The sequence below is a fragment of the Sus scrofa genome, chromosome X (genome assembly GCF_000003025.6).
Source record: "Sus scrofa isolate TJ Tabasco breed Duroc chromosome X, Sscrofa11.1, whole genome shotgun sequence".
NCBI lineage: Eukaryota > Metazoa > Chordata > Mammalia > Artiodactyla > Suidae > Sus > Sus scrofa.
In genome coordinates this window covers 61,846,885-61,868,314 of record NC_010461.5, presented here as the reverse complement: position 1 = coordinate 61,868,314, position 21,430 = coordinate 61,846,885, and the positions used below count along the sequence as shown (strand labels likewise).

The 21,430-nt window shown below is 39.8% G+C and overlaps 1 protein-coding gene and 1 non-coding gene across 11 annotated transcripts in view; both read left to right on the top strand.

Annotated features, from left to right (window-relative positions):
* ATRX (ATRX, chromatin remodeler) overlaps nt 1–21,430 on the top strand; it is a 288,314-nt gene that overhangs the window by 4,027 nt on the left and 262,857 nt on the right. The window lies entirely within an intron of this gene.
* TRNAE-UUC lies at nt 21,307–21,378 on the top strand. The gene has a single exon. It is a non-coding gene; the product is annotated as a tRNA-Glu (tRNA).

Here is a 21,430-nt window from a genome sequence, read left to right as displayed (position 1 = left end):
TAGAGACAAGATAAATGTAGTACCTAAAGGTATTTCTATACAGATATAGGTGTGTGGAATAATTTTTCTGTATGAAATTGTGTGTATTTATGTGTCTATTTCACTTTGGAAATATGAATAAATTTACAGACTGGATGACGAATTATAGACAATTCTTGGTTTTGCATGAAGTCCTTTTCCTCCAGACCTTGAATATTCTCTTGGACATTGACAGAAGCTGTTCAGATGGGTTAAACCACTGGAAAATGATGTATAGATCTTCCTTTAGGAATGTTGAATATAGCAAGGCAGTAAAAGGAGTGTCTAAATAGGATCTCTCTGTACACGTGTCCTAATATTTGTCTTACTGGCTTGATAGCTGACATGCAGGATGATTACCCTCCATAGCTCTATCTGTAAAATGGGAGTCAATATTTAAAGATACTGCAGTTCTGGAGGAGGTAACAAAGACCCTCCCCCCAACTAAAAGCTCTTTGCGGGGGTGGGGGGAATTTGTTAAGTTTTTAGTATTTTGGTGTGTAAAATGGTCTTGGGACTGAAAATTTTGAGAATTTTTTTTGTTTTAGAACTTCTGATTGTACAGGAATTAACACTTAACTTTGAGGCAAATCTGGGTTTTCTAGTTACAGCTCTGTTGCTTAACTGATTGTGGACAGATCATTTATCTTTTTTAGGCCTTTGCTTTGTCATTTGCAAAATGAACTTGTACTAGATGGTTTATAAAGTTTATGTTAGTATTGATCATTTTCTGACTTTGTGTGCCTTTTGGGGGTAGGGAGAAGTGATGAGGGAAAGTTTCTTTCTTAAATGCATGCATATCTTTTTTGCCTTAGAACTTACATGGTTAGGATACAGGCATTTTGTTGCTAATATAGTGTAACAGTGTCAGCCACACATTTATTGGAAAGGAAAAACTTTGCTGGGCAATTTGTTAATAATAATTGTGGCTCAGAATATACTCTATTTTGAAATATTAGTATATCCAGTGTATTTCTATTTTATCATTGGAGATGATACTTCTGAAAAGACTTATGTTAGTTCTAGCTAATTGTGCTTTTCTTCTTTTTCCATTTTTCCCCCCTTTTCCTGCTGCACCCATGGCATATGGAAGTTCCCAGGCCAGTCCTTAACCCACTGGGCTGGGGATCGAACCAGCAATGCCATAGAGACAAACCAGATCATTAACTCACTGTGCTACAGCGGGAACTCCCTAGCCAATTGTGATTTTTGTTCTGGGAAAAGGTTCTGTGAATTTTGCTCTGTAGCCACTCTTTTCAGATCCTTATCTCTGAGACTTTGTCTCTGCGTTTTGGTTTGAAGTAGCTGTTCTTGGTTTCAATAGAGCAGCTTTCTTGTTCACTGTTAAATACAATATTTGTTTATGAAACTATTGGTATGGCAGTGGTATTCATGTGTATATACTTTATACTCCATATTTTGGGTGAATGCTTTATTAGTTGATCAAATACTTGAGTATCGACTAGGAGCCAGGCACTGTGCTGGAATATGTAAAGGGTCATAAGACAAAATTCCTACTTCCTTAAAGGATTCTTAATCTAGGGGGGGAAATAGTAAAGAAACAGTTACAAAGCAGTGCTAAAATGGAGGTATACTGGTTGTGCTAGGGACCATAATGAAGGAAAGCCTAATTTAGGGTCTGTCTAGGAAAGTTTTGCAGAGGAGCTGGTGTCTGTATTGGGTCTTGAAGATAAGTTAGCGATTAAGGGTTGGCTGTGAAAAAGGGCAGTCCAGGCAGAGGGATTAGTATGGCTAAAGATTAGTCTCATTTCCCACCTAGCAGAGGAAATAAGACATGTTCATAAATAGATTTGAAGCAGGATATAAAATGTTAAATGGTGTGTTGGGTAAAATCTAAGTTGCTGTGGGAGTTCAGAGTAGGAAGACATTTCCGATGGGGTCCAGGGAAAGCTTTATATTTTACAGAGAGATAGCATTTGAATGTGGCTCTTGGAGGAAGGGTATACATTTGACAAAGAAGACTGAGGGAGTATTTCAGATGTTAGGTATAGCAGCTTGAGCAAAAAAATGTTGTATGTATTAGTGTTTTCTAATTGAAAGGAGGTCAACTTAGAATTTTTTGCTTTTTTTCTTGCTTTTTAGGACCACACTTGCAACATATGGAGGTTCCAAGGCTAGGGGTCAAATCAGAGCTACAGCTGCCGGCCTAGGCCACAGCCACAGCAATGCCAGATCTGAGCTGTGTCTGCAACCTACACCACAGCTCTTGGCAACACCGGATACTTAACCCACTGAGTGGGGCCAGGGATCGAACCCACAACCTCGTAGTTGCTAGTTGGATTCGTTTCCGCTGCGCCACAATAGGAACTCCCAACTTAGAATTTTTAATTCAATTCCTGGAAAGACATTGTATAACCATTGTGCAATTAGTATTTTTCTAGCTTTATTGAGATATAATTGGCATATAGCATTGTGTAAGTGTGCAGTGTGATGATTTGATATGCATATGTATCTTGAATTAATTACCACAACAATTTTTTATTGTGGTGTGGAGAACATTTAAGATACACTCTCTAGCAGCTTTCAAGTATATAATACAATATCATTAACTGTAGTCACTGTGCTGTGTGATGTATATCAGATCTTCAGAACTTATTTTATCTTATAGTGCAGTTTTTTTTAATTTGATAGCAATTTTATTTCTTTCTATGATTTTTCTGTTGTCTGCTTTTCTTTGATGCTCGCTCTCCATTTGCCTTTTTTTTTTTTTTTTTTTTTTGTCTTTTTGTCTTTTGTTGTTGTTGTTGTTGCTATTTCTTGGGCCGCTCCCGTGGCATATGGAGATTCCCAGGCTAGGGGTCGAATCGGAGCTGTAGCCACCGGCCTACGCCAGAGCCACAGCAATGCGGGATCCAAGCCGTGTCTGCAACCTACAACACAGCTCTCGGCAACGCCGGATCGTTAACCCACTGAGCAAGGGCAGGGACCGAACCCGCAACCTCATGGTTCCTAGTCGGATTCGTTAACCACTGCGCCACGACGGGAACTCCCTGCTTTTTTTTATAATTTTATTTTTTTTACAGAATAAAATACATATATTTAAACACAATTACATTCCCACAGATTATTATATCATGGATCTTAAGAAACAGATTAAGTGACTTCCCTCTGGAGAAGTGGAATGGAAAATATACTGAGACAAATAGGAAATTTATTCTATACTTTATCCCTTTTTGTATGGCTTTCATCTTTACTATTTAGTATTATCTATTATATTTCAATTTTTCTTTAAAGATTAGCATTATATTAAAATTGTGTATATTATGCAACTAAAATTTACAAAGAAGAAAGCCTTATATACCATTAAATATTTTATACAGCATAATAAAAAGAATAGCTTAACTGGTAAGAATAACAAAAATAATATGCCCTCTCCTCTGAAAATAAGTGAAATGTAAAATGCATAAATTGGTTAAAAAAACAGTGTAACTATATAAATATGTCCTCACAATTTGTTACATCTTATTGATTCTTCAGTATAGGCATTACCCCATTCTAGGTGATGTGATAAGACATTATAGACCTTACATTGTACCATGGAAATGGTTATTACTAATACAATTATAGAACTGTATTATTTAATTGTACAGTTGCATTATTTAATTATAATTATCATAAATTCTTTGATGGAGAGGAAATCAGAATCAGATGTAAGAAGACTTCATCATTCCAAGAATGATGTTGAATGACCCCCTTCATGGTGGATTATTCACTTATTTACTATGAGATATATTGCTTCTTCAGAGATTCCTTGTTTGTGTATCAATTGTAGATTTTTGGTTTGCAGTTATTCTGAAATTTTGATATAAGAGTCTATATGTATATGAGATTGTTTTAAGTTGTTCTCTTAATTGCAAGTTCATCTCCAGTGTCCTGCATTTGTACCCGCCTCTTCTCATGATTTCTGATTTGGTGGCATAATTGTGCATGGATGATTTCATATCTTTACTGTATATATACCTTTACTGGTGAGCCTTGTCATGTGTGGAATCTGTTTCCTGTTGCTGTCTTTTCTTTTCTTCCCAGAGAAGTTCCTTTAGTATTTGATGTAAGGCTGGTTTAGTGTTGCTGAATTCTCTCACCTTTTGCTTATCTGGGAAGGTTTTGATTTCTCCTTCAAATCTGAATGAGAGCCTTGCTGGGTAAAGGAATCTTGGTTGGAGGTTTTTTCCTTTCATCATGTTAAGTATATCATGTTAAGTATATCTGCAGGTAACCTTATTGGAGTTCCCTTGTATGTTATTTGTTTCTTTTCCCTAGCTGCTTTCAAGATTTTCTCTTTGTCTTTAATTTTGGTCAGTCTGATGAATATGTGGCTTGGTGTATTCCTCCTTAGGTTTATTTTATATAGTACTTGTTGTGCTTCCTGGATTTGAGTGAGTGGTTCCTTTCCCACATTAGGGAAGTTTTCAGCTGTTATCTCTTGGAATATTTTTTCTTTTTTTTTGGAATATTTTTTCTGTCCCCTTCTCTCTCTCTTCTCCTTCTGGCACCCCTATAATACAGATGTTGGTGTGTTCCATGTTGTCCCAGAGTTCCCTGAGACTCTCTTCATTTGTTTTCAGTCTTTTTTCTCTTTTCTGTTCTCCATTCATAATTTCTTCTAATCTGTCCTCCACCTCGCTTATTCATTCTTCTGCCACCTGTATTCTGCTTTTAGCTGCTTCTAGTGAATTTTTTATTTCAGTTATTGTATTCTGCATCTGTTCTTAAGTTTTATATCTTGTATCTCTTTGCTCAGTGTTTCCTGTAAGTTATGCATCTTTGCCTCCAGTTTATTTCCAATGTTTTGCATCATCTTCAGCATCAACAATCTAAAGTCTTTTTCCTGGAGGCCAAGAATCTCCTGATCACTTAGCTGATATTCTGGGGTTTTGTCTTTCTCCCTCATCTGAGTTATAGTTCTCTGTCTTTTCATTTTTATAGGTTTTTGGTGTGGTGACCTTTTTACAGATACTGGCGTTATAGCCTCTCTTACTTCTGGTGTCTGCCCCCCTTGTGGCTGAAGTCAGTATGGGGGCTTGCTGTAGGCTTCCTGATGGGAGGGGCTGATGCCTGCCCACTGGTAGGTGGAGCTGATCCTATCCCTCTGGTGGGTGGGGCTTAGTCTCTGGATGGGATTAGAGGCAGCTGTGTGCCTGAGGGGTCTTTAGGTATCCCGTTTATTGAGGGGTGGGGCTGTGATCCCACCTGGATTGTTGTTTGCCCTGGGGCTTCTCAGTGCTGACTGATGGATGGGGCCAGATTTTCCCAAAATGGCCACCTCCAGATACAGGCAGGCTGCTGAATATTCCTGAGAGCTTTGCTTCCAGTGTCTTTTCCTCACAACAAGCCACCTTCACCCCTGTTTTCCCAGGATGTCCTCCAAGAACTGCAGTTAGGTTTGACCCACATTCCTATGGAGACCTCGCTCTGCCCTGGGACCCAGTACACGTGAAAGTCTGTGTGCGCCTTTTAAGAATGGGGTCTCCATTTCCCCCAGTCCCATGGAGCTCCTGCACACAAGCCCCACTGGCCTTCAATGCCAGATGCTCCAGGGTCTCTTTCTCCCAGTGCCAGATCCCCACAGGTGAGGGTTTGATGCGGGGCTCAGAACTCTCACTCCTGTAGGTGAGTCTCTGTGAGTTAGTTTCCAGTCTGTGAAGCTTCTCACCCCAGAGGTATGGGGTTGTTTATGTCGTGAAATTGCCCCTCCTACCTCTTGATGTGGTCTCCTCTTTTTCTTCTGGAGTAGGGTATCTTTTTTAAGGTTTCCGGTCCATTTGGGTGGAGATTGCTCAGTCTTTAGTTGTGAATTTTGTTGTTTTTAGGAGAGAAGTTGAGCTCCAGTCCTTGTATTCTGCCATCTTAATCCTGTCTGCCCTATAGTGCAGTTTGTATGTTAAGTTTTGTGGCTTGATGATCTAGTAAAAGCCACACCTGGCCTTGTGCATGAGCCTGCTCCTTTTAGTTCAGAAGAACTGTCAAAAATATAATCCATTTTTCTTAAAGACTGTATAGAATTTAATGCACAGATTTTGAATAACTATGAGTGTTCAATGTGTATCATTAGTTGTCTTTATTTTGATCATATGTCAGTTGACTTTGGGTGACATTTAACTATATTTTTTGGTAATATTGGTTTTGTTATGTTGTTTATTTGAATTGTAGCAGTTATTTTTTGGTTTATTTGATAGCATTCCCAAACAAGTATTCTGCTATAATGCTTGTGTTGAAAATATGAATTTTGATGTATCAGGGAAATTTTGAGTATAAGACAAAATTTGTGTTTGCTTATTCAGGATTTTCTCTGCAAGGTCAGTGTTTAGCAAACTATGGCCACCAAACAGTGGCCTATTTTTGTAAATAAAGTTCTATTGGAGCACACCCAAGCCTATTTGTTTACATTGTCCTGTGGCTGCTTTTGTAGTGCAGTCTCAGAGTTGAGTAGTTGCAGCAGAGACCTAATAGCCCACAAAGCCTAAAATATTTACTATGTGGCCCTTTATAGAAAGTTTGCCTTGAATGAAATCAGAAAACTGCACCCTGAAACTGAACTGCATTAAAATACACACATATATAGGCACATACTTCAAACATTCACCAGCTCCTCAATTCACCCCTTGTGTTATGAGCCACACCTATCCATATCTGTTACAGTTTTCCGTCAGATTTCCGATAACCCTCCTTCCATCACTTCACAGTAATTCATGAGCTGCAACGCTTCTGATGCTCACTTTCACAAACAAACCTCAGGTCTTTTTCAAGGTAAAGTGCCATATTTATTGTTGTATTTGTATATTTCTTAATCACTTAATGTGTGTAAACTTGTGCTACAATTTCTATTAGGTTTCTGTCATTTAAAGAAATGAGTCATTGATGAAGGGTTTTTCTTTTTTTTTTGGTCTTTTTAGGGCTGTACCCTGTGGCATATGGTGGTTCCCAGGCTAGGAGTCAAATGGGAGCTGCAGCTGCTGGCCTACACCATAGCCATAGCCACAGCAATGCAGGGTCCGAGCTGCATCTGCGACTTACACTATAGCTTGCAGCAATGCTGAATTCTTAACCCACAGAGTGAGGCCAGGAATCAAACCTGTGTCCTCATGGATACTAGTCAGGTTCATTAACTGCTGAGCCCTGACAGGAACTCTGAAGTTTTTTAGGGTTTTTTTCTAACCCCATTTTCCCCATGAGTCCTCTGGTGTTTATTGCACAATTTTGCACTACCTGGTAATTTTTAGGAACTCATGCTGTTATTGCAGAACTGACTGTAATTGTCATCCTGCAAAAATTAGTGATTAATTCACCAAATATTTCTTGGATTGTGAAGATTAAATGAATTAATGGACATAAGACACTTAGGTTAATTTCTGGGATCTAATACTTACTCAACTATTAGTTATTATTAATTACTATTACCATGTTCCAAGAACTGTTCTAAGTACTGCTTAGGTAAACAAGACAAAGGCTCCCCATGGAACTTTTTTTTGTTTTTTTTTTTTTGCTTTTTAGGGCTGCACCCATGGCATATGGAAGTTCCCAGGCTAGGGGTCGAATCAGAGCTACAGCTGCCAGCCTATGCCACAGCCACAGCAGTGCTGGATCCGAGCCGTGTCTGTGACCTACACTACAGCTCACAGCGATGCCAGATCCCCAACCCATTGAGCGAGGCTAGGGATCGAACCTGTGTCCTCATGGATACTAGTTGGATCCGTAACCCCTGTGCCACAATGGGAACTTTCAAGGCTTTCCATGGAACTTATACTTTAAAACATCTGTACTAATTTACATTTTGTCTAGTAACTCTCCCTCCCCACCAAAAAAAGATGTCTCATTCATCTTATGTAATATTTTACTGAATTCTTTGGAATTTTTTTTTTTAATGGCTGCGTTTGTGGCATATGCAAGTTCCCGGGCTAGGGATTGAATCTGAGCTGTAGCTGTGGCAACGCTGGATCCTTTTACCCACTGTGCCTGGCAGGGGATCAAACCCATGCCTCCATAGCAGCCAGAGTCACTGCATTCAGATTCTTTTTGTTTTGTCTTTTTGGGGTTGCACCTGTGGCATATGGAGGTCCCCAGGCTGGGGGTCCAATCGGAGCTGTAGCCACCAGCCTATGCCACAGCCACAACAACACAGGATCCAAGATGCGTCTGCAACCTACACCACAGCTCATGGCAATGCGGAATCCTTAACCCACTGAGCGAGGCCGGGGATTGAACCTCTGTCCTCATGGATGCTAGTCAGGTTCCTTAACCGCTGAGCCATGAGAAGAACTGCATCCAATTCTTAATCCTCTGTGCCACAGTGGAAACTCCTAGAATGTATTTTGTAACGTGACTTGAGGAGGTGAATCTGATCCTGCTTTCTTCTTTTTTTTTCCCCTTCATTTTTGGCATGTGGAGCTCCCAGGCCAGGGGTCAGATCTGAGCTGCAGTCTTGCCCTAAGCCACAGCTGCAGTAATGCTGGATTTTTAACTCATTGTGTTGGGGCGGGGATCTAACCTATGTCCCAGTGCTCCCAAGATGCTGCCCATTGTGTTGTGCCACAGCCAGAACTCCTGATCCTACTTTCAAGGAGATAAAGAATAATCCTCACCTTTTTACTGTATTTCACAATTAAAAGTTTCCCCAAATAGGAATATTCTCTTACATAACCTCAGTATAGTTAGCAAAATTAGAAATTAACATTGGGACTTCCCGTCGTGGCTCAGCGGTTAATGAATCCGACTAGGAACCATGAGGTTGCGGGTTTGATCCCTGGCCTTGCTCAGTGGGTTAACGATCCAGTATTGCCGTGAGCTGTGGTGCAGGTCGCAGATGTGGCTCGGATCCCGCGTTACTGTGGCTCTGGTGTAGGCCGGTGGCTACAGCTCCGATTCGACCCCTAGCCTGGGAACCTCCATATGCTGTGGCAGCGGCCCAAGAAATGGCACAAAAACAAAAACAAAAGAAATTAACATTGATTCAATACTGTTTCTAATCTACAGAATTTATTCACATTTTGCCAGTTGATGCATAATGTCCTTCATATTGAAAGAATTTTTTTTCTGGTCCAGGATCCAGTTCTGTAATGCTCATTGCATTTTTATTTTCATGTTTCTTTAATCTGGAGCAATTTACCATGGCTTTGTTTTTCCCCTTCCATTTTGCGAAGAACATAGGCCAGTTAATTTGGGTTTGCCTGATGTTTGCTTACGATTATGTATTTTGCTAGGAATAATATGAAATGATATGCCTTTCTCAGCACATTTTATCAAGAGGCACATCTTTGCTTTTAATAAATCTTAAAATATTTTTACTTTTAATGCTAAGATTATCTGCTAAGATTATCAGCCCCATTCTCTGCTATTTAGAGAATTTGCCCACCTGTTATTTTTCTTGCCTTTCCCCTTTCTACTTTCTTCAGATAACCTGCAAATTCAAAACCAAAACACCCTGTTTATGAATTTTCATTGTGTTTTTTGAGTATCTACTAAAAATAGAGAACTAAGAATAAATGTTTCATATTAAAATGACTGGACTATGGAGTTCCCATTGTGGCTCAGCAGTTAACGAACCCAACTAGCAACCATGAGGACGCAGGTTTGATCTCTGGCTTCGCTCAGTGGATTAAGGATTGGCGTTGCTGTGAGCTGTGGTGTAGGTCGAAGACGAGGCTCAGATCCCGCATTGCTGTGGCTCTGGTGGAGGCCGGTGGCTACAGCTCTGATTGGACCCCTAGCTTGGGAATCTCCATGTGCCCCAGGTGTGGCCCAGAAAAGACACACACACACACACACACACACACGTGACTGGACCTGTTACTTAAGTATATGAAATAATACATTTCTTTCAAAGGCTGATTTAGAGTATCCAACACAGATTACTGAGTATTTATTTCAGTTTAGAGATAGAGGGGAAAATTATTTGATGGTACTAAATGATTTCAGGGCATTTTAAAAAATGCTCAACAAATCACCACTCTTTGCTTTTAAAAGAATCCCTGAGCAGACATTATCTTCATTTTACAGGGCAATTTGTTATTTCTTTTCTTTTCTTTTCCCTTTTTTTTTTTTTTTTGCTTTTTAGGGCCACACCCAGGGCATATGGAAATTCCTAGGCTAGGCGTTGAATGGGGGAGCTGCAGCTGCTGGCCTATGCCACAGCCACAGCAGTGCAGGATCTGAGCCATGTTTGTGACCTACACCAAAGCTCACAGCAACACCAGGTCCTTAACCACTGAGTGAGGCCAGGGATAGAACCCACATCCTTATGGATACTAGTCAGGTTCGTAACTTACTGGGCCACAATGGGAACTCCCAATTTGTTATTTCTCACATGGGAAAAAGAGATGAACTCAGACCAGTTTCCTCCCTTGAGGAGTTTACACTTCAGTAGGCAGTACTCTTGAGTTTTAAACAAGGAACTATAAGCAGAATGTATTGCTTATTAAAGAGAAGTAAAAAAAAAAAATCAGTGGATGAAGAAGGAAAAAGAGAACTCTCTTTGAGCTAAGAGTTGTGGTAAGATAAGATTGGAAGTCATATGTGAATGATTTTGCAGAACACTTCAAATTCTTGCTTAGGAGTTTGTACTTTATCCTGTTTATCGACATGGGAAGCCTCTGGTTATCTTGAACATGGGAGATGACAGATATTTGAGTCTATACTCAATTATGCCCAATATTAGAAATACTGAGAGGATAGAACAGTTATTTAGACAGGGAATACAGGCCCTCCATATCTATGGATTCTGCTTTTAACCAAACATGATTGAGAATATTTGGGGGAAAAATGTCCAGAAAGTTCCCAAAAGCAAAACTTGAATATGCTGCACATAGGCAACTGTTTTCTTGACATTTATATTATATTAGGTATTATAAGTAATTTAGATATTATTTAAAGTGCATAGAAGGATGTTCGTAGGTTATATGCAAATACTATGCCATTTTATATAAGGGACTTGCGCATCCTCAGATTTTGGTATGGGGGGAGTCCTGGAGCCAGTCTCCCATGGGTACTGAGGGATGACTGTATATTTAGGAGAATGTAGGCATATACCTCCAACTCCCATCCACCACCTCAAAATAGTAGCACATGCATGCTAAGTAGCTACTGAGGCATTTTAGGTATAATAATATAGTTTAGTACTTGAATCAAGGTAGAATGAACTTGGGTAAAGATGGGATTTCAGGATGGATAAAAATTACTTTTGGGTGCACCTTTTCTCCCCTTCCTTCCTTATTCCAAATATAGTATTAAAATTTTTAAATAGCTTTTATTCCTAAATACTGCTAACCACTTATTACTGTTTTGCATGATTTGCCTTTGACATCTGAATTCTAAACATTTACCCGGTTATTCTGGGTGGAAGCTCAGGCTAACCTGCCTGATTTGGAGGATAAATTGTGGAAACAGGTACCATTTTCTGCCTATAAAGTCTAAACTTTTAGAAATTACAGTTTTTTTTTTCTATCTGCAGGGAAAGAGAATGCCAGTTCTCCCCTAAAGACCTTTTTTTTACAACCCCTCACAACATGGATAAAACTTTTTGCTTTGCCTTCTTGCTCTTGCCACGTTCTTTGCCTCGTCTCCTTTTGAAGACTCTGCCTGCCTTTGGATGGGGGTGGGGAGAGGTATATCAATGAAATGAACTGTATTTAATAAAGCAGAAGTTAGTGTGCCAAATAGAATGAAACATTTCTTGGAATTCCTGCTGGGAATTACTGATTTGACCCATGTGAATGTGGTAGCTGTTATTGCAATTTTTTGAGTGTTTTTTAATATATATATATATATATATATATATCACTACTTATATATAAGGTAAAATGTAGATAATTTTCAAATATTGCTGCCTTATCCAAATTTGTAATTTTTCACCTGCATTAAAGCATTTATATCTTTGTATTTAAAACAATAGACTGGAGTTTGTTCAGTACCCCATTGTTTATTAAATGTTTTGGAAAGCTTGATATTTCCTGACAAATTCTGAATAGTGTTTATTATTTGTAGTTATCATTGGTACTGAGCCTCATGAAACCAGAAATACCGAGGTTCTGCCCTCACGTGATTTTAGACTAAAACAAAGTAACACAAGACATTTGCTAAATTATATAAATAATATTTTATAATATGGAGATAGCTTATACATGCTCACCTATGAACTTTCAATACAGATTTTATAGATTACTCTTAGACTGGAAGTGAAACATAATGGGTAGACTAAGGTGACTAACCTTATTTGTATATTCCTTTTTTAAATTATAAAATACACATAACAAAATTTAGCATTTTAATCACGCAAGAGTGTACAGTTTGTGGCATTAAGTACATTAAGTATATTTGAGCATTGTGCAACCATCATCATCTAATTCCTGAACATTATTTTTTTACCCCTAAAAGAAACCCTGGGAGTTCCTGTCATGTCTCAGTGGTTAATGGACCCAACTAGTGATGTGGGTTTGATCCCTGGTCTCGCTCAGTGTGTTAGGGACCCAGCATTTCCGTAAACTGTGGTGTAGGTCACTGACGTGGCTCAGATCCCCCATTGCTTGTAGCTGTGGCTTTGGCCGGCAGCTGTAGCTCCTATTAGACCCCTAGCCTGAGAACTTCCCTATGCCTCAGGTGCGGCCCTAAAAAGACAAAAGACAAACAAACAAAAAAAGAAACCCTGTTTCCCCCAATACTCCTCCCATCCCCTTATAAGCACTAATATTCTTTCTAGGTCACTAATATTCTTTCTAGGTCAATGGGTTTGCCTCTTCTGGAAATTTCATATAGGTGGAACCATAGAATATGAAGATTTAACCATGTTGAACTGTGTATCAGTACTTAATCCCTTTTTATGACTGAATAATACTATCCTACTTTTGTTTATCCATTCATAAACAAATGTAGGGCATTTAGACTGTTTCTACCTTTTGGATGTTGTAAATAGTGCTATTATGTACATTTGTGTACATGTTTATGTGTTTATATCTCTCGTCTATATACCAAGGAGTGGAATTGCTGAGCTATATGGTAATTCTGTGTTTAACTTATTGAGGAAATGCTAAACTGTTTTCCACAGTGGCACCTATTAACATTCCCACCAAAATGTGTGAGAGTTTTTCACAGTGGCACATCTTAACATTCCTACCACAATGTACGAGGGTTTAATTTCTCCACATGCTTCCAACTACTTGTTATTTTCTGTTTCATTTATTTATTTAAAAATATGGCTGCTGTAGTGGGTTTAAAGTAATATCTCATGGTGGTGTATTGTATCTATTTTTTATTTAAGCAAGCTTATTTGGAACCTGTTTAGAAAGACCAAGCAATACTCAGTACAAAAAATAGATTCAATAAGGGAAAGGTGACATTCCATAGTAGAAGACCCTCATTATGCTGAAAACCTCAGATGATTTAACATATTTTAGTATATGTTACCACCCTTCTGCTGGTTTGAATAGCACCATGACAGTCCAGGTTTGACCAGATAGAGTCAAAACTCTGCTGCCTGATGCAAAGAAGCTGATGATGCATTCTAGTTCTTTACTTGAAGAATGAGGAAGAAGATAGTCTTATCACCTCCCACTTTTCCCTTGATTGTAAAAATGTAGCCCACTTGGTTCTTGGGGCAGAGGTCTCTTGTCTGCCTGCTACTGTTACCTTTCACAAGTGTTCTATATTAATCTTCTCACCTCAAAAAAAAAAATTAGGGAGTTCCCATTGTGGTGCAGTGGAAACTAATCCGACTAGGAACCGTGAGGTTGCAGGTTCGATCCCTGGCCTTGCTTAGTGGGTTAAGGATCCAGCGTTGCTGTGAGCTATGGTGTAGGCTGGCAGCAACAGTTCCAATTAGACCCCTAGCCTGGGAACCTCCATATGACACAGGTGCAGCCCTAAAAAAAGACAAAAAAAAAAAAGATTAAACCGAGATTTGTTTTTGTCTTTTTTAGGGCCACACCCCATGGCCTAGGGAAGTTCCTAGGCTAGGGGTCATATCAGAGCCACAGCTGCCAGCCTGTGCCACAGCCAAAGTAAATGCAGGATCTAAGCCGCCTCTGCAACCTACACCACAGCTCACGGTAATGCCAGATTCTTAACCCACTGAGTGAGTCCAGGGATCAAACCTGCATCCTCATGGATAGTAGTTGGGTTTCATTACCGCTGGACCACAACGAGAACTCCAACCAAGACATTTTTATTTATTTATTTTTATTTAAAAATTTTTTTCTGTCTTTTTACCTTTTCTAGGGCCGCTCCTGCAGCATATGGAGTTCCCAGGCTAGGGGTCTAATCGGAGCTATAGCCACCAGTCTACGCCAGAGCCACAGCAACGTGGGATTCGAGCAGCGTCTGCGACCTGCACCACAGCTCACTGCAACGCCGGATCCTTAACCCACTGAGCAAGGCCGGGGATTGAACCCGCAACCTCATGATTCCTAGTTGGATTCGTTAACCAACTGAGCCACAACAGGAACTCCAAGACATTTTTAATATTAGACTATAAATCCTGTAAAATGTAATTAAGGACAGGAGATGAATATGAGAAATAATTTCTAATAGTGAATAAAATTTACTACGTACTGTTTATTGAAAGTTTGGAAAATTCTTCTACATTTTTGCAAATACTTGTGCATTATGGGGAATCAAACTTCTCTATTACAGTATAAACTTCAGTATAGTTTTCTTTATCTTAATAGCTTAAGAAAGACATGTGTTAAAATCTCAGTTCCATGCATACTTTGGAAACTTTTTTTCAGTCTCTGAATCTCTCTATCTACTTATTTATTTTGGGGCTGCACCCAGGGCATATGGAAGTTCCCAGCCTAGGGGTCCAATTGGAGCTGCAGCCGCCGGCCTATGCCACAGCAATGCCAGATCCTTAACCCACTGAGCGGGACTAAGGGTGGAACCTGGGTTCTCATGGATACTAGTTGGGTTTGTTACCACCAAACAACAACAGTAACTCCAGTCTCTGAATATTGATGATTACCCCTGGGAAATGGATATTAAAACTAAAGAAGAAATTGGATCAATCAACATTAAATAAAGAGTTCCTGTCATGGCTCAGTGGCTAACAAACCTGACTAGTATCCAGGAGGATGCAGTTCGATCCTTGGCTTCGCACAATGGGTTAAGGATCCGGTGTTGCTGTGAGCTGTGGTGTAGTTCGCAGAGGTGGCTTAGATCCTGCTTTGTTGTGGCTGTGGTGTAGGCTGGCAGCTACAGCTCTGATTGGACCCCGAGCCTGTGAACCTCCATATGCCATGGGGTATGACCCCAAAAAGACAAAAATAAATAAATAAACATTAAATAAGGTGCCATGTACATCTCTTTTAAATTTTGAAAATATTAAAAAAAAAATGGAGTTCCCGTAGTGGCTTAACGAATCCGACTAGGAACCATGAGGTTGTGGGTTTGATCCCTGGCCTCACTCAGTGGGTTAAGGATTGGCGTTGCCATGAGCTGTGGTGTAGGTCGCAGATGTGGCTCGGATCCTGTGTTGCTGTGGCTCTGGTGTAGGCCAGGGTCTACAGTTCTGATTAGACCCCTAGCCTGGGAACCTCCATATGCCACAGGTGCAGCCCTAGAAAAGACAAAAAAAAAAAAAAAAAAAAAACCAAAAAAGAATTTATTGAACCAATAGATTAGTCAATTGGTTCATCAAATTAGAAAAGAAAAAAGGACAGGGACACAAATGTTCACCATTCCTTTAAGAAGAAACAGCCGTCACACAACTATATAACACATTAACAGCTTTATAAAGAACAAAGAAATGCAATGGCTCATTTTCTTACAGTGTTAGAAATCCCAAAATCAGCTTTATAATCCTTTAAAATAAACAGGCAGGTTTTTGTACAACATTAGATGTCCATTGAAAAATGGAAATTTTGGAGTTCCCGTCGTGGCGTAGTGGTTAATGAATCCGACTAGGAACCATGAGGTTGAGGGTTCCATCCCTGGCCTTGTTCAGTGGGTTAAGGATCCAGCATTGCTGTGGGATGTGGTGTAGGTCGCATTGGCGGCTCGGATCCCGAGTTGCTGTGGCTGTGGCTGTGGCGTAGGCCAGCGGCTACAGATCCGATTAGACCCCTAGTCTGGGAACCTCCATATGCCAAAGGAAGTGGCCCTAGAAAAGGCAAAAAGACCAAAAAAAAAAAAAAAAGTAAAATGGGAATTAATTATTCTCAAATGTGTCCTGAGCTTAGATTCTTTTTTTTTTCCCAGCAAGAGCCTCATGAAATAGCACAAAAAAGCAATGGGATGTGAGACGCCTTGTACATTTTAAGTGTTCAGTGTTATTATTGATCAGGGCAGATGTCCTAAGGTGGGACATTGAAATTTTTGTAAGGCTCTTAGTAGGAGGGAAGACAATAACAGGGGCTAAGATCTTGTAGGACCTGCAAGAAAACTTCAGGGCTCTAAGCTTTATATTTTAATTTTTATATTTGGCTGTGCCTGTGGCATGCAGAAATTCTCAGGCCAGGGATCAAACCTGAGCCATAGCAGTAACCCAAGCCACAGCAGTGACACTGATGAGTACTTAACTGTTACACCACCAGGGAACTCCTGCCTTTGTTTAGTTAATTGTGATAAAAGTATCAAAACCTATAAAGTACCGTTTAACCATTTTTAGGTGTACAATTCAGTGGCATTAAGTAATTCACATTGTTTTGCAGCTATCACTGCTGTCCATCTCCAGAGCTTTTCATTATCCTGAGCTGAAACTCTGTACCCATTAAATAGTAACTCCCTATTTCCCTCTCTCCCAAACCCTGGTAAATACCATTCTACTTTCTGTCTCTGTGAATTGGACTCTTGATACATTTGTATAAGTGGAATTGTACAATATTTGTCCTTTTCTGTTTGGCTTATTTCACTTAGCATATTGTCCTCGAGGTTCATCTGTTTGGTAGCATTTGTCAGAGTTTCATTCTGTTTTTTTTTTTTTTTTTTTTTTTTGGTCTTTTTAGGGCTGCACCCTCAGTGTATGGAGGTTTCCAGGTTGGGGTCGAGTCGGATCTATAGCTGCTGGCCTTACACCACAGCCACAGCAATGCCAGATCCGAGCCATGTCTGCGACCTACACCACAGCTCACAGCAATGCTGGATCCTTAACCCACTGAGCGAGGCCAGGAATGGAACATGTAACCTCGTGGTTCCTAGTCGGATCTGACCAAGACACATCATAATAAAAATGGCAAAAGTTAGTGATAAAGAGAGGATCCTAAAGGCAGCAAGAGAAAAACAGAATGTTACCTACAAGGGAACCCCCATAAGAATATCAGCTGATTTCTCTACAAAAACACTACAGGCCAGGAGGGAATGGCAAGAGATATTTAAAGTGCTAAAAGGAAAAAATATGCAACCTAGTCGGATCTGTTGCTGCTGTGCCATGACGGGAACTCCAGAGTTTCATTCCTTTTTAGATGAATAATATTCCATTCATTATATGTATATGTCACATTTAGTTTATCTGTTCATCTGTTGATTGACATTGGGTTGTTTCTATCTTTTGGCTATTGTGCATAGTGCATGGAATCAACTCAAATGTCCACTGATAGATGATTGAATCAGGAAGAAGTGGTATATATACATGATAGAATACTACTCAGCCATAAAAAAGAACAAAGTAATGCCATTTGCAGCAAAATGGATGGAACTAGAGAGTCTCATCCTGAGTGAAGTAAGTCAGAAAGAGAAAGACAACTACCATATGATATCACTTATATCTGGAATCTAGTATATGGCACAAAGGAACCTTTCCACAGAAAAGAAAATCATGAACTTGGAGAATAGGCTTGTGGTTGCCAAGGGGGAGGGGGAGGGAGTGGGGTGGTTGGGGAGATTGGGGTTAATAGATGCAGAATGTTGCCTTCAGGATGGATTAGCAATGGGATCCTGCTGTGTAGCACTGGGAACTCTGTCTAGTCAATTATGATGGAACATGTAATGTGAGAAAAAAGAATGTGTATATGTATGTGTAACTGGGTCACCATGCTGTGCAGTAGAAAAAAAAATATAAATAAAAATTAAAAAAAATAAAACATTGGTGTACAAATGTGTGTTGATTCAATTTTTTTCAGGTGTATACCTCAAAATGAAATTCTATCTTTACTTTCCTGAAGAACCACCAAACAGTGGTGCACTATTTTACATTCCCACCTGGTACACTATTTGACATTCCCACCTGCAGCATATAGGGGTTCTTTCTAATTTCTCTACATTCTTGCTACCACTGCCTTTTCTTTTCTTTTCTTTTTTTTTTTTAATATTAGTCGTCCTAATTGGTGTGAAGTGTTTTCTCATTGTGGTTTTGATTTGCATTTCCCTAGTGACTGGTGATATGGAGCATCTTTTAACATGTGCTTATTGGCCATTTGTATATCTTCTTTGGACAAATGTCTCTTGAAGTCTTTTTGCACATTTTTTAATTGGGTTGTTTGTTTTTGTCTAGCTGTGGGAATCATTTATAAATTCTTTTCTTTTTTTTTAAGGGCCACACCCGTGGCATATGGAAGTTCCCAGGCTAGTTGAATCAGAGCTGCAGCTGAGGGCCTATGCCATAGCAATGTAGGATCCTGGCTGTGTCTGTGACTTAAACAACTCATGGCAATGCTGGATCCTTCACCCACTGAGTGAGGCTAGCAATCGAACCCTTGTCCTCATGGATGCTAATTGGGTTCGTTACTGCTGAGCCATGACGATAAATCCTATAATAATTTTTAATAGAGTATAATCTGAAAAATACTGAACCACTGTGCTGTACAGCTGTAACTAATATAATACTGTAACTCAAGGATACTTCAATTAAGAAAGGAATTACAGGAATTCCTGTAGTGGCTCAGTGGGAACGAATCTGACTAGTATCCATGAGGATGCAGGTTTGATCCCTGGCCTTGCTCAGAAGGTTAAGGATCTGGTATTGCCATGAGCTATGGTGTAGGTCAAAGATGCAGCTTGGATCCCGCATTGCTGTGGCTGTGGTATAGGCTGGTGGTTGCATCTCCAATTTGACTCCTAGCCTGGGAACTTCCATATGCCATGGGTGCGGCCACCCCCCCCCCAAAAAAATTACACATGCAAAAAATGGATCAAAGGCCTAAACATTATTAGCTAAAATTGTGAAATTCTTAGAAGAAAGCAGTAAGATAAAATTTTATGACTTTGATTTAAAAATGATTTCTTGGATGACACCAAATGCATACAACAAAAGAAAAAATAGATACCTTGGATTTCATCAAAATTCAAAAGCTTTTAGAGTTTCTGCTGTGGCATAATGGGTTAAGAATCTGACTGCAGCAGCTCAGGTTGCTGTGGAAGTTCAGGTTCGGTCCCCAGCCCAGTGCAGTGGTTAAAGGGTGTGGCATTGCCTAGCTGTGGCATGGGTCAGAACTGCGGCTTGGATATATAACTTCCCTGTGTTATACAATATATTCTTGTTGCTTATCTATTTTATACATAGTAGTTTATATCTCTTACTCTCATACCCCTAACTTGCCCATCCCTTCTTTCCTCTCCCAACTGGTAACCATTAGTTTGTTTTTTGCATCTGTGTTGCTGTATACATTCACTGGTATTATTTTTTAGATTCCACATATGAGAGATATGTATTTGTCTTTCTCTGACTTATTTCATGAAGCATAATATTCTACATATCTAGCCATGTTGCAAATAACAAAATTTCATTCTTTTTTATAGCTGTATAATATTCTTTTGCATATTTATACCACATTTTCTTTATCCAGGAATTGTTGATGGACGTATCTTGGCTGTGGATTGCCTTTATATCTTGGCTACTATAAACAGTGCTGCTCTGAACATTGCAGTGCATGTGTCTTTTCAAATTAATGTTTTTACTTTTTCTGGGTATTTTTTTTCCTGAATTTATTCTGTGAAGCCAAAATCAGACAAAGACACTATAAAAAAGAAACTTTCAGTAATAGCCTTTGGTGCAGCAGGTTAAGGATCGGTGTTGTCACTGCAGTAGTGCAGGTTTGATACCTGGTCCCGGAACTTGCATGTGCCATGGGTGAGGCAAAAACCAAACAAACAAACAAAAAAACAATTTCATATTCTAGTTTCTCTTCAGATCAAATAAATCTTTTTGCCTTTTACTAAAAAAGAAAATTTCAAGTCAGTATCTATGATTAATTTAGATGCAGAAATCCTTTCTCTTCCTAGTTCTCTGAGGGTTTTTATTGTGAAAGGGTGTTGAATTTTGTAAAATGCTTTTTTTGTGTCAATTTAGATGATTATGTCATTTTTTCCCTTTTCCCTATTTTTGTGGTGTATTACCTTGATTTATTTTTGGGTCACACTTTATATTCCTAGGATAAATCCCACTTGATCATGATATATATATATATTTGCCATGGTATGCAGTGTCTTGGTAGGGGATCTCGGTGCCCAGACCAGGGATTGAACCTGAGCTGCAGTGGTGAGAGCATTGAATCATAACCACTGTACCCCTAGGGAACTCCCTGGGGTGTGATTCTTTTAATGTGTTATCAAATTCTGTTTGTTAGTATTTTGTTTAAAATTTTGCACCAAGGAGTCCCCATTGTGGCTCAGTGGTAATGAACTTGACTAGTATCCGTGAGGATGCTGGTTCGATCCCTGGTCCTGCTCAGTGGGTTAAGGACCCGGCATTGCCATGAGCTGTGGTGCCGTGGTGTAGTGCTGTAGGTCACAGATGCTGCTTGGATCCTGCATTGCTGTGGCTGTGGTGTAGGCTGGCATCTGCAGCTCTGATTAGACCTCTAGCCTGGGAATTTCCATATGCCCCACCTGCAGTCCTAAAAAGACAAAAAAATTTTTATTTTCACCAGTATTCACAAGGCATATTGGTTTGTAATTTTCCTTTTTTGTGGTGTTTTTGTCTGGCTGTGGTATGAGGGTAATGCTGGCCTCGTAGAATGAGTTGGGAAGTATTACCTCCTTTTCTATTTTTTGGAAAAATTTGAGAGATTGATCATAATTCTTTTTTTTTTTTTTTGGTCTTTTGTTGTTGTTGTTGTTATTGTTGTTGTTGTTGCTATTTCTTGGGCCGCTCCCGCGGCATATGGAGGTTCCCAGGATAGGGGTCCAATCGGAGCTGTAGCCACCGGCCTACGCCAGAGCCACAGCAACGCAGGATCCGAGCTGCGTCTGCAACCTCCACCACAGCTCACGGCAACGCCGGATCGTTAACCCACTGAGCAAGGGCAGGGACCGAACCCGCAACCTCATGGTTCCTAGTCGGATTCGTTAACCACTGCGCCACGATGGGAACTCCTGATCATAATTCTTTATCAGCTGTTTGATAGAGGGAGTTCCCTGGTGGTCTAGTGGTTAAGACTCAGCGCTTTCACCACTGAGGCCCAGGTTTAATCCCTGGTCTGGGAACTGAGATCCCACATCAAGCTGCTGCATTCTGCAGCCAAAAAAAAAAAAAAAA